The sequence below is a fragment of the Delphinus delphis genome, chromosome 12 (assembly GCF_949987515.2).
Source record: "Delphinus delphis chromosome 12, mDelDel1.2, whole genome shotgun sequence".
NCBI classification, from domain to species: Eukaryota; Metazoa; Chordata; class Mammalia; order Artiodactyla; family Delphinidae; genus Delphinus; species Delphinus delphis.
The window spans coordinates 2,344,495-2,358,290 of record NC_082694.2 but is presented as its reverse complement, the minus strand read 5'-3'; the positions used below and the strand labels follow the sequence as shown (position 1 = coordinate 2,358,290).

At 45.6% G+C, this 13,796-nt stretch overlaps 1 protein-coding gene and 1 non-coding gene across 2 annotated transcripts in view; one reads left to right on the top strand and one right to left on the bottom strand.

Annotated features, from left to right (window-relative positions):
• LOC132434760 (uncharacterized) overlaps nt 1-13,796 on the bottom strand; it is a 105,608-nt gene that overhangs the window by 47,412 nt on the left and 44,400 nt on the right. The gene's annotated exons all lie outside the window — the stretch shown is intronic.
• On the top strand, nt 1,813-1,919 carry LOC132435673 (U6 spliceosomal RNA). The gene has a single exon (XR_009521616.1). It is a non-coding gene; the product is annotated as a U6 spliceosomal RNA (small nuclear RNA).

The following is a 13,796-nucleotide window of genomic DNA, read 5'->3' as shown; positions in this document are numbered from 1 at the left end:
TCTGTTTGCAGATGACATGTTTTTATATCTACAAAAACCTAAAAATGCCACTTCCAAAAAACTGTTTAAACTAATGAATAGAGTAAGCTGAAGGACACAAAATCAACATACAAAAATCACTTGTGGTTCTATACACCGACAACAGAAACTATCAGAAAATGTTAAAAAAAAAAGTCCCACTTACAATAGCACCGAAAAGAATAAAATACTTAGGAATAAAGCTAACCAAGAATGTGAAAGAGCCATACGCTGCAAACTATAAAATATTGATGAAAGAATTTGAAGGAGACACAAATAAATGGAGTGATAGCCCATGTTAATAGACTGAATAAATTAACATTGTTAAAATGTCCATACTACCCAAAGCAATCTACAGAGTTAATGCAATCCATGTCAAAATTCTGAAGGCATTTTCCCCAGAAAATAGAAAAACAAATCCTAAAATTCACATGGAACCGTAGAAGATCCAAAATATCCAAAGCAATCTTGAGCACAAAGAGCAAAGCTGAAGGAATCACACTTCATAATTTCAAACTATACTACAAAGCACAGTAATCAAAGCAGTATGGTTGTAGTATAAAGACAGACATACAGAACAAAGGAACAAAATACAGAGCTCAGAAATAAATGCACATATTTACAATCAACTGATCTTTGACAAAAGTGCCGGGAATATACAATGATAAAAGGATCCTCTCTTACCTAAATTAGTGGGAAACTGATATTCACAAGCCTGCCAATGCAGGGAACACAGGTTCCAGCCCTGGTCCAGGAAGATCCCACATGCCATGGAGCAACTAAACCCGTATGCCATAACTGCTGTGCCTGTGCTCTAGAGCCTGCGTGCAGCAACTACTGAGCCCACATGCTGCAACTACTGAAGCCCGTGTGCCTAGAGCCGTTGCTCCACAAGAGAAGCCACTGCAATGAGAAGCCCACGCACCGCAACAAAGAGTAGCCCCCGCTCACTGCAACTAGAGAAAGCCCACACGCAGCAATGAAGACCCAATGCAGCCATAAATAAATAAATAATTTTTAAAAAGAAATTAGACTTGTATCTCACACTATATATAAAAATTAATTCAAAGTGGTTTAGAGAATTAAATATAAGATCCAAAACTGTAAAATTACTAGAAGAAGATATAGGGGGGAAAAACTTCTTGACAGTGCGATGGGCAATGTATGTTTGGATATGACCCCAAAAGCACAGGCAACAAAATCAAAAAAAAGAAAGAAAAAAAAAGAAAAACAGATTGCATTAAACTATAAAGGTTTGAGGAGCAAGGGAAACAATTTACAGAGAGCAGAGTGTACCTACAAAATGGGAAGCAATATTTGAAATACCTATCTAACATATATAATATACTCAAAACAACTGAGTAGAAAAAACACAAAAAATAATCTTCTTTTTCTTTCAGTGACACTTTTCCTTGCTTTAATATATTTTGTCTTTTTCTGCTTTTGAAGTGAGCTCTCAATTACAAAATATCAAACTACAGTCAAAAATGCTAGCCACTGGCACAAGATGGAGAAGCCCACAAGTACGAACAGACAGCAGCAGGTGGCAAGAGGTGGGAAGTGACTGAAGCAGTGGTTACAAATGGTCAAATGCTGGGTAGCTAAAACTATCCAACAGGTTGTGCCCTAACATTAGCACAGGTTAGACCAGTCACTACCTTGGCGGGTGGCCTCAGTGTACTTGGGTTCAGATTCCACAAGGCAATACAATTCCTTCCAGTTAAGAGTTCGTGCTTGCACCTCTTGGCCGGAGGGCCCCGGACCAGTCTATTAGTCTTTCAAAATGCTGTCGTAGTGCTTGCTTTGGGAGCACATATGCTAAAATTGGAACGATAGAGAGAAGATTGGCATGGCCCCTGTGCAAGGATGATATGCAAGTTCATGAAGCGTTCTATATTTTTTTGTGACCACCTAGAGGGGTGGGATAGGGAGGGTGGGAGGGAGACGCAAGAGGGAGGGGATATGGAGATATATGTATACATATAGCTGTTTCACTCTGTTATACAGCAGAAATTAACACACCATTGTAAAGCAATTATACTCCGATAAAGACGTTAAAAAAAAAAAAGGAAGTTTGGGGAGAACTCTGGAGAGATCAGGCACAGGATGGAGCACAGCCTGCCACTGAAAATACTGCTGGTTTTATATGCTCCACATTCATAAGCACCTGCTCCGTTTTCCAGGTTCAAACACTCATGCAGGCCTGCAGCTTGAAAAAATTCTGAGTCCAGAATCCTGCCTCTGGTGAAAACAAAGGTAGTCATAGCACAGAGAGTACGCCACAGTGTCTGGCCACTGTGTCACCCGATCAGGCTATAAGTTCACAATCAGATACTGACGGCAGACCTATGTCCCCTCTGTTAAGGGACCCAATTTGGGCCAGAGTCAGAGGTGTCTGGTGTATGCACTCTTGTATCCACAAGGGTGCACTAGATTGAAGGAATGGGACAAAAAGCATATTTTCTCTGAATTCATGTTGGTTTTTCAAAAGAGTAGAGTTTCATCTTAATTAAGGAGAATACTTTTAAATAGCTTGGACAGCTCAAAACTACTGTTTAGGGAACCAAAAACCAAGTCAGCCATGAACAGCGCTTTTAAAATCCTTGGGAATCAGCATGAGGTGAGGGTTTGGTTTGGCACCCTGTTGAGCACAGGAGTAAAGAAGCAGAGCCATCTCCTCACAAAAGGCACTGACATCGCATGGCGCCGATGGATCAGCCGCAGGGACAGGGCTTTGGGGCGGAGGTTACTTCTCTCTCAAATTTCCCCAGGGCACTCACCCCTCTCTATGCCACCCCACTACTTCATTCACTTTTCCTTTCTCAATTTCTGAAACCCATGTGGCAGCACTTCTTAACCTGGAGGCCCCAGGGACCACCTATGCAGTCCAGATTTTTCATGGATCTTCACAAGTTCTCGACGGAACGCCCGCACGCAGCAATGAAGACCCAACGCAGCCAAAAATAAATACGTAAATAAAATTTATTAAAAAACAAAAAAGAATGAAGGCATTCAGCTAAATCCTTTTACACCCACTGCTGACAGAGGGCAGGGGAGTTTGACTCACTAACCTTCTTTCCATGCGCTTCTCCCTAATAAGACAGTCCATTTAGAACTTGCCAGGCTGGGAGAACATCATGTAGCGCACTAATCTCTACTACAGATTCCGAAACAGCAAAAATACAAAGACGAGGAATCCTTCCAAAGGGTTCTGTCTATGTTGTTACAGTGGTTTCCTTCCCACTGCGAACACTTTTCAAACCCTATCACTTGAATATGCTTTTATTTTTTTCAGCACCAAGAATGTTAATCTATTGTAGTTACAGAGAAGGTAAAGAATGAATTCATACAACATTAAAAAAATACAAAGTAACTACAACAACAGCAGTAAAAAAACAGAAAACAATGAAAGGGTAATTTTTAGTCCTTATCAATGATTAAGTTAAACTTTAACGGACTAAATTCTCAAATTAAATAACACAAAATGGTTGAATTAATTTTTATAAAGAACCTACAAATATGCTGTCTACAAGAGGCTCACTTTAATTTTAAGGGCATATATAGGTTAAAGTGAGAGGATGTAAAAAGATATTCCATGAAATGGCAGCCGAGAGAGAGTAGGAGTAACTATACTTGTATCTGATAATACATATTTTCAATCAAAATCAGGCACAAGAGACAAAGAATGTTAATATACAGTGATAAAGGGGTCAAATTATCAAGAGACAATTTTAAGTATAAATATACATGGCCCCAATACCAGAGTATGTAAATAATTAAAGCAAATATAAACTGCATGGAGAAAAAGCAATAAAGTAATAGTAAAGCACTTCAATACCCCACTTGTAAACAATGAATAGATCATCCAGACAGTAAATTAATGAGAAAACACTGACCTGAATGACACTTCAGATAAGTAAACATAATAGATGTATACAGAACACAGGATTTGTATGACTGGTCAAATAAGTGTTTTACTGTCTCTGTTAATCAGTGAAATTGACCTTCCGTGAAGAGGCAAGAATAATATGAGAAGACCCAATGGAGCTTTAATTAATTAATTAATCAAAAAAAAAAAGGTAAACCACTGAACTCTAAGGGACAATGTAGCTTTCAATGAATTAGCAATTTTGGTTGGGATGACCCTGGAGAATAAAACCACCTCAGTGATTAAATTACACTAGGGATAACAGTGTAATCGTATTCTAGAGTTCATACCAACAATAGGGGTTATGACTTGATGCTAGATCAGGACATTTCAATGGTGTGACTGCTATTAATGGTTTGTTGTTCAACGATTAAAGTCCTACCTGATCTGAGCTCAGACTGGAGTCATCCCATTGGTTTCTGTCTATTATATGTAGACTTCTCCCAGTATGAAAGGACAAGAGAAATATGGCTTACTATACAAAATGTCTTCAAACTAAATGATGATATAATCTGCATTCAATTAATTTATACATACCCTACTGTAGAACAGGGTTTGTTAGGGTGGCAGAGCCCAGTAATTATGTAAAACTAAAACCTTTATCTGCACTGGTTCAAGTCCCTTTCCTAAGAATATGTTTATAATCTACATTTTTTCACAAAGTACACAATTTTACTCACCATAGCATTCCTCATATTAACTGAATGGAAAATCCTAGGCTATATACAAATCCAGAAAGGGCCAAGCATCATCAGTCCCTATGGATTAGTACAACCCATTGCTGATGCAGTCAATTATTTATTAAAGAACCACTATGACCATCAACATCATCAATTTATATATTATTGCACCAGTGCTAACCTTAGCCCTGGCTCTCACAACATGAATTCCTCTTCCCATATGTTATCCACTAATTAATATAAATGTAGGCATACTGCTTATATTAGCCATATCACACCCAGCCATTTATTACACCCTCAGATCTGGATGAGCGTCACATTCAAAATACTCATTGGAGATCTACGGGTAGGACCACACACGCTCTCATATGAAGTAACATTAGCAGTTATTCTCTTACCAGTCCTGCTGATAATTGGATCATTTACACTTTCAACAGTAACCACGGCACAAGAACACCTATGACTAATTTTCTCCTGACCCCTACCCAAAACCTGATTATCTCTATACTAGCAGAAATCTAACAGCGCCCCATTTGATTTAACAGAAGTAGAACTGTATTTGGCTTCTGTGTAGAAAATGTAGCAGGCTCATTCACCCCGTCCTTCCTAGAGAATATGTCAATATCATTATAATAAACATTTTCACAGCAATCTATTTTTAGGAGCATTTCACAACACCTTCATGCCAGAATTATATACAGCCCATGTCATCATTAAAACACATCTAACAATCTCCTTTCTACGAATTCGAGCATCCTACCCACAATTTTGATATGATCCACTTATACATCTCTTATTAAAAAATTTTTACTACTAACATTAGCCCTATGTATATCGGAGCGCTAATCACATTACCTGTCATCACATCAGGCAACCCACCACAAACTTAAGAAATATGTCTGACAAAAGAGTTACTCTGATAGAGAAAATGACAGAGGTTTAAACGCTTGTATTCCTGGAACTGAACTCACTCCTGAGAATTGTATGTTCTCCATGCAACCAAATTACACCACATGCTATAGTAAGGTTCTCTAAGTAAGCTTCAGGCCCATACCCCCAAAATATTGTTGTATATCCTTCCAATGCTAATAAACCCTATTGTTTTTACTATCATTCTATGGACCATTATCTCAGGAAACATACTTTTAGTAAGAAGCTCACATTGGTTAATGGTATCCCCATTCGAATAAAAACATGAACCCATAAGTTATAGAAGCATCCAACAAATATTTCCTAGAACAATCCACCACATCAACACTACTTACAATGGCTATTATCATTAATCTAATATCCTCTGGTCAAGGAACACAGTGAATTACAAAAATCTTTAAGCCAGCAGCATCCACCCTCATGACAATCGCCCTTGTCACAAAAGTAGGACTTTCCCCATTTCACTTCTGAGTGTTTGAAGTCACACAAGGCATCCCATGAACAGCAGGCCTGATGCTATCAGCCTGACAAAACTGCACCCCTATTAGTTTTATACCACATGTCACCATCCATCATGCTAAATATACTATTAATCATAGTGATATTATAAATCATAGCTGGAGGCTGAGGCAGACTTAGCCATACTCACCTGGAAAAAATTACACCCTCCTCATCAATTGCCCATATAGGATGAATGACAGCTATTATAAAGTACATTCCAATTATAACAATCCTAAACATACAAATTTATATCATAACAACACTCTCTTCTTATTTATGCCCAGATCATGTACTACAAGAGTATCATTATCACACACATGAGATAAAACACCTCCCATCACAATCCTTCTCCTCACCATTATAGTATCATTAGGACATCGCCCATCACTATCAGGGTTTTTACCCAAATGAATAACTATCCAAGAGATAACAAGAATGATAACATCATTCTACAACACTAACAGGCATCACAGCAGTCCTCGGCATATATCCCTACTTGCAGCTAACATACTCCACATCACTATGTTCCCTTCATTAAACAGCACAAAAGTAAAACAACAATTTGAACATACAAAACAACCTTCTTATCATTACTAATCCTGACAGCCACATGACTAGTACCCTTAACACCCATTCTATCAGTGCCAGACTAGGAACTTAGGGTAGCTTAGACCAAGAGCTTTCAAAGCCCTGAGAAGCATAGTTTAATGAATTCACAGAATTAAGGGTTACAAGACTATCCTATATCAACTGAATGCAAATCAAACATTTTAATTAAGGCAAATCCTTACTAGGTTGATGAGCTTCCGCCCCGGGAAATTTTAGTTAACAGGCAAATCCTCTAGTCAACTGGCTTCAATCTACTTCTGCCATCAAGGGAAAAAAAGGCAGGAAAAGCGCCGGCAGAGCTGAAGCTGCTTCTCTGAAGTTACAATTCAATTTGTCGATTCACCACAGGGTTTGGCAAAAAGAGGGCTCAATCTCTGCCTTTACATCTACAGTCTAAAGCTGGCTCAGTCCTTTTACCTCTGTTCATAAACGGTGGATTATTTTCAACAAATCACAAAGATATCACATTGTATATTTACTCTCTGGTGCTTCAGCTGGGGTAGCACAAACCACCTTCAGTCTATTAATCTCGGCTGAGCTCTGCTAACCCGGAGCACTACTCGGAGATGCCCAAACCTGTAACGCAGTCATACAGTCCCTGCACTGTAATAATTTTCTTTCTTTATTACAAGTGCAAGGACTGTTATGACTATGTTGCAGATTTGGTTGTACCCATTATGACTGCAGGGTTTGAATACGGACTTGTGGCACTAGTAACCGGGGGACCTGATAGAGCATTTCCCTGAATAAATCATATAAACTTTTGACCACTTCCCCCATCATTCTCGCTCCTGCTCGTATCACCAGTAGTAGAAGCTGGTTCTGGTACCAGTGGAACCGTGTATTCAGCTCTAGCCTGCAGTCTGGCCCATGCAGGAGCCTCTGTCGACCTAACCGTTTTCTCCTTACATTTAGCAGGTGTCTCTTCAATTCTTGGTATTATTACTTTTATTAGTATAGTCTTTAATACAAAACCAGCAGTCATATCCCAATACCAAACACCAGTATTTGTTTGATCTGCCCCAACTGTAGCCGTATCACTATACTTATCACTCTCGGTCCAAGCAGCCAGAACTGCCACACTGTTAACACACAGAAATCCCAACGCTACTTTCTCCGACCCTCAGGAGGAGACCCAGTCCCATACCAGCACCTATCTTGATTCTTTGGTCACCCTCAGGTCTGTATTTGTGGCCTACCAGGGTTTATTATAATCTCACATATCACGGCACACTATTTAGGACAAAAAGAGCCTTTCAGCTCTATGGGAATAGTATGAGACATGTTCACTGGATTTTTAGGATTTGTCTTGTGGGCCCATCACACTTTTACTGTAGGGACAGATGTTGACCCATGAACGTACTTTGTATCAGCTACCAGCCCTCCCCCCCAAATCCCACTGGTCTTACAGGCTCCATGTCCACTACCACCAGCTCCATTTTCCAGATTCCAACACTCACAAAGGCATGCAACTTGAGAACTGCAAGACCAAGATTTAAGCTAGGTATTTCTGGGTTCAGAGTCGTGTCTCTGAAAGAACAGGCACTCAGAGCGCAGAGAGCCTGCCAGCTCCCCACATCACATCTAACACCGGGAGAATTATCACTAATAGAAGTCAGCAGCCCTAATAGAGTCGTATAGAGATAGTCATCAAATATTAGTTTCATCTGAAAATGTTTTATACTCATGAGCTGTTCCTTCTTTAGGTCTAAAGAACAGCTGCTCTGTCAGAACTCCTAGATTAAAGGATCCCAACATCGACAGGACAAAGCCTCCATCGTGGACAATGGTCAGGAGAGGTTGTTTTCCTGCATTCAGAGACAGGACAGAGGGAGATGGCTGAGACATCCATGGGGGACATGCTCTCCGAGCTCCAGGATAGGAACGGGGCCTCTGGGGTCCCAGGCTGCCCACCACGCCCTCCTGAGTGAGATCTTGGGAACATTCCCTGTCAGTGATGAGGCAGCCAGAGCACTTGTGAGGTCCCAGGGCTGTGTCCTATGTGGGCCCCATGCTCTTGGGACCACACCCCACACTCTGCAGGTCCATGCTGCAGGGTCCTTCCTGCCTCAGGAGCACAGACCACCCAGCAAGCAGTTCCCTCCCCAACCAGCAGGACGAGGGGAGGAGAGCAGGGGCACCAGGGGAATCTCACTCAGACAACAACACCCCAGCGGTGCCAGCGGGGCCAGTGACGATGCGATGAGCCACAGCCCAGAGATGGGACCAGAGGGTCCCAAAGGCACCTCTCATCTGCACTCTGGACACCCTGTCCCTCATACACCCCCTTCCTCATACACCCTCTCCCTAAATGCAAACAGGCAGAGCTTCAGACCGAAAGTCAACTCTTCCAAAATGATCCTTCAGCAAACACTGCAGGACTCCACTCAAAAGGGGGCCCTGGAGTCCACAACGCATGGACCAAAGAGGACGTCAGTGCCAGGGGCCGTGGGAGGGAACGGGGAGTGAGACTTCAATGGTTGTGGGATTCTGGTTTTGCAAGATGACAAGTTCTAGGGATGGGGGCGACGGCTCCACGAGAAGGTGAGAATATCTGATGCCTCAGAAACGTGCACTTAACATGGTGACGATTGTAAAGGGATGTGACGTGTGTTTTATTTCACTTAAAATAAATTCCTAAAATAATGTCTTTTAATAGAGATTCCATTTTGACTCCCCTTCATCACAAATGTCGGAGGCCCAAGCACAGTCCCCCACCTCGGGCGCCCTCACATGGCAAATGGGGGACCATCCTTAGGGGGGCTGGTCTGTGCTCACCGACCTCTGTCCAGGGGGACCCAGACAGTGGTGACCCCCATAGATTAGACATATGATATGCTATGATATTAATGAGCTAGTACCAAGGGTATTCACTCAGCAGAACACACAGCAGCAGCCCACTCAGACATGCCTGACCTCACATGAATGTGACACGATTAAGAGCGGAAAAGGAACCACAGGCTAATCAGGGCAACACCCTCAATGCAGATGTTGGAAACCTCAGAGGGGACAGGACACGCTGCAGGCAGAGCAGATACGGGGTCTCCCCGTACACGTGATCCCGACCCATGCAGGTGGGGTGAGACCCACACAATCGCCAGACCCTGCACCTGGGGTCGCACATCCACACTCACCAGGGTGACCCACCTCCCCAGACCCTGCACCTGGGGTCGCACAACCACACTCACCAGGGTGACCCACCTCCCCAGACCCTGCACCTGGGGTCACATGTCCACACTCACCACGGTGACCCACCTCCCCAGACCCTGCACCTGGGGTCGCATGTCCACAGTCCCCGGATGACCCCACCTCCCCACACCCTGCACCTGGGGTCGCACATCCACACTCACCACGGTGACCCCACCTCCCCACACCCTGCACCTGGGGTCGCACATCCACACTCACCAGGGTGACCCACAACTCCCCAGACCCTGCACCTGGGGTCGTACGTCCACACTCACCAGGGTGGCCCCACCTCCCCAGACCCTGCACCTGGGGTCGCACGTCCACACTCACCAGGGTGGTCCCACCTCCCCAGACCCTGTACCTGGGGTCGCACATCCACACTCACCAGGGTGACCCACCTCCCCAGACCCTGCACCTAAAGTCACACGTTCTCTCTCAACAGGTCACCCCTCCTACCCAAACCCCTCCACCTGGGTCACATGTCCACAGTCCCCGGGTGACCCCACCTCCCCAGACCCTGCACCTGGGGTCGCACATCCACACTCACCAGGGTGACCCACCTCCCCAGACCCTGTACCTGGGGTCACACGTCCCCTTGGTCAGGATACCCTGGCTCTGCTGGTGGCTCCCCTAATATGGAAACAATCTGGGTTCCTGGGACCTTCTGGGATGGGAAAAAGTGGCAGGTGGGTCTCCTCTGCCCACACTTGTCCCAGAGAAGTCCTCCTCTTTTCCCTTTGGTTCTGTGTGATTTTACCTGTGTTTAAAGCTTTCACGCTAGAGGTGAACACACTACTTGGTTCTAGCAGGCTCAGTCCCTTCTTGTCTCACATACTTGTTGAGATAACTCACAGGACAGCAGGGCTGAAAGCCGAGGGGCAGCTCTGGACGCTGTTGAGTAGGGACGGGAGACTGGAAGGAGAGCTCAGCAGCAGCCTCAGCTGTTGCCCATCGGCCTTAAACCCAGATCCGCTGTGCCCTGCAATCAGTTCACCAGGTAAACCTGCCTGCCTACTTGCCATGCACTGACTGGGATAATTGGGATAATATCCAAATGGGATAAATTGGGATAATATCCAGGTAGCCCACCAGAGGAGTCTCCACGAGCCCCAGGGAAGGGGAACCTCGCGGGGTAAAGACTAAGGCCCCGACCATAGCACTGGATGCTGGGAGGGTCAGGTAACCACACTCGGGGCAGAGCGCTGCTACCCAGAGCCCACCTCAGCTCCAGTCCCAGACATCTAAGCACTGACCTTCAGATGCAGGCACGGAGTTTTCCAGTACTGAGGCCAGGCCGGGTCTCTACCCAGGTCTCCACATGCCCCCTGAGGCTCCCAGGACTGAGGCCAGGCCGGGTCTCTACCCAGGTGCCCATGTTCCCCCCCTGAAGTTTCCAGGACTGAGGCCAGGCCGGGTCTCTATCAAGGTCTCCACGTCCCCCTTGAAGCTCCAGGACTCAGGTCTGGCTGGGTCTCTACCCTGGTCTCCATAGTCCTAGGTACACAGAACACAGGTCTAATTGTTCTCATTATAGACAGCACATGGTCAGCTCTAAACATAATCAGTAGACACGACATGGAGAGGTCCAAATCTACCGTGTAGACAGAACCTGGTCAGGTTTAAACTAGCTTAGGGCTGATCTCCCAGGAGGCACAGGTCACACACATGGGGTCTCTCATCTTTGGACACCCACATCAGGAAACTGAACAAAATCCTTGTCATTAAACATTTCAAAAGGCAAAACAAAAATGTTACCAATTTCTCTGGCCACGTGATGGTCCGGATCCAGGGGTGAGCCCGGAGCTTCTTGTAGTGCAGCCCAGTCTCCTCCAAGGACAGACAGGAAGTGGCCTGATTCCAGCGTCCCAAGCTTCCAGAAAGAGGCGGCCGCACTGGAAGCCCAGGCAGGACAGTCCTGCGTGGTCCGGGCCGGGAGAGCCTGTTTGTCCATTCCGCCGGCCGATTCCGGGCGAGGCGCTCAGGGCCGCTGAGGGCGCGGCACTCGGCCCTGCTTCCCTGCAGCGTGCGTGCGTGCGTGCGTGCGCTGCGTGTGCGTGCGCGTTGCGTTGCGTGCGTTGCGTGTACGTGCGTGCGTTGCGTGTGCGTGTAGAGGGGACGGTGGCTGACGGCTCCCATGGCTCCCGTCCGGGGCACCGCGCTGTCTTCGAGGGGAGGCATGGGGAGAGGTAGGGGCACAAAAGCCGTTGGAGAGAAGAACCCACCGCGGAACTCCTTGCACGCTGGCTTGCCGCACACTGGCTTGCCCCACCCGGGGACCCACCTGGCCATCATGGGCCCCATGTCACCCCCCAGCCCCCCACCCCCGAGGGCAGGGCACCTGCTCTTTCAAAAGCACAGGGTCTCACATGAAGGAGACCCGGGGGGGGGGGGGCTGTCACCCCCCCCCCACTCCTGATGCTGAGTTTGGGAGAATGAACCCCCTTGACTGGGCGATGGGACCCTGTGAGGAGTGGCGGCCCCAACCAAGTTGGGACCTGGCTGAGAGATGGGAACACAGGAGCCAAGTGCAGGGCCTGGAGGCCAGGCCAACAGGAGGGACAGCCCCAGGCCCTGGTCGGGCTCTCCCATTGTGACATTGTAGTTTTAGGGGACCTGGGGCAGGTGACTGAATGTAATGGGGGTCTAAAAGGTCTAAGGTCTAAGCCCTGAATGGGGCTTAAAGAAGGTGTGAAGGATGTTACTGAGACAGTGACAGTCATTGGAAGACAGACTCTGTGTCAGGACATCCTGCTCCATCCATTTAAATCCCTGAGATCTGTGACCTTTACGTGGCTACGCAGGATTGTTAGAGCACGTGTGCGTGGACGTATCTGGGGCACAATTCAGCCTGCAGCCAACATGCAAGTGGTTCCAGCAAACACAGGTGTGCACACAGGCAGGCACAGCACACACACAAACATATGCACGTGCACAGCACAAATATATTCACACACTAGCATATGAACATGCACGCATATGCCCATGCACACACTAACGTGTGCAAACACACACACCTATGCACATACACAGCACATATATATGGTATGCAAGCAGGCACACGCACACGCATAGCACACACACAGGGAATAAAGTGAATACCATAAAGCTTTAATTCCTGAACACAAGTGAAGCTCACATGTGTTGTTACCTTTTCTTAGCTTTGATGTTTTTCAAAATAAAAAGTTTAAGAAAAAAGTTGCTGGTAAATGACTTTTGATTCATAGGACTTTCTGAAGTTATTCCACAAATATCGTAAGACATAAGAAATGAATGTAAATATTACATGTGTCCATTGACGGATGAATGGAGAAGCAAAACATGGTCCATCCGTACAAGGAAATGTTATTCGGCTTAAACAGAAGGCAGTTCTGACGCAGGCTGCCGCAGGGATGACCCTTGAGGGCATTATGCTCAGTGATGTAAGCCAGACACAAAAAAACAAACAGTGCTTGATCCACTCATACAAGGCCCCCAGAGCAGTCAGAACCATAGAGACAGAAAGTAGGGTGGTGGGTGCCAGGGGCTGAGGGAGGGACAATGGGGACTGAGTGTTTAATGGGGACTGTTTTCAGTTTTGCAAGATGAAAAAGTTCTGGAGGACGATGGCGGTCAGGTTTGCACAACAGTGCAAATTACTTCTTGACCCTGAAATGTGCACTTAAAAACGGTTAAGATAGTAAATTTTATGTGTATTTGACCACACTTTTTAAAACTTTTTAAAAAACAAGAAATAGTCCATGAATGTGACAAGATGCACAACTTCACTAACAACCGAGGGGTTAAAACCATAAGAAAACTACTGTGCACACACCTACCGGAATGGCAGACATGAAGACACAGTATGAAATATCAGCAGGACGTGGAGCAATGGAAAGCCTGGTGCGCAGCGGGCGGTACAACCACTTCTGAAACAGTCGGGCCTCGGAGAGCGCACTCCATGCACA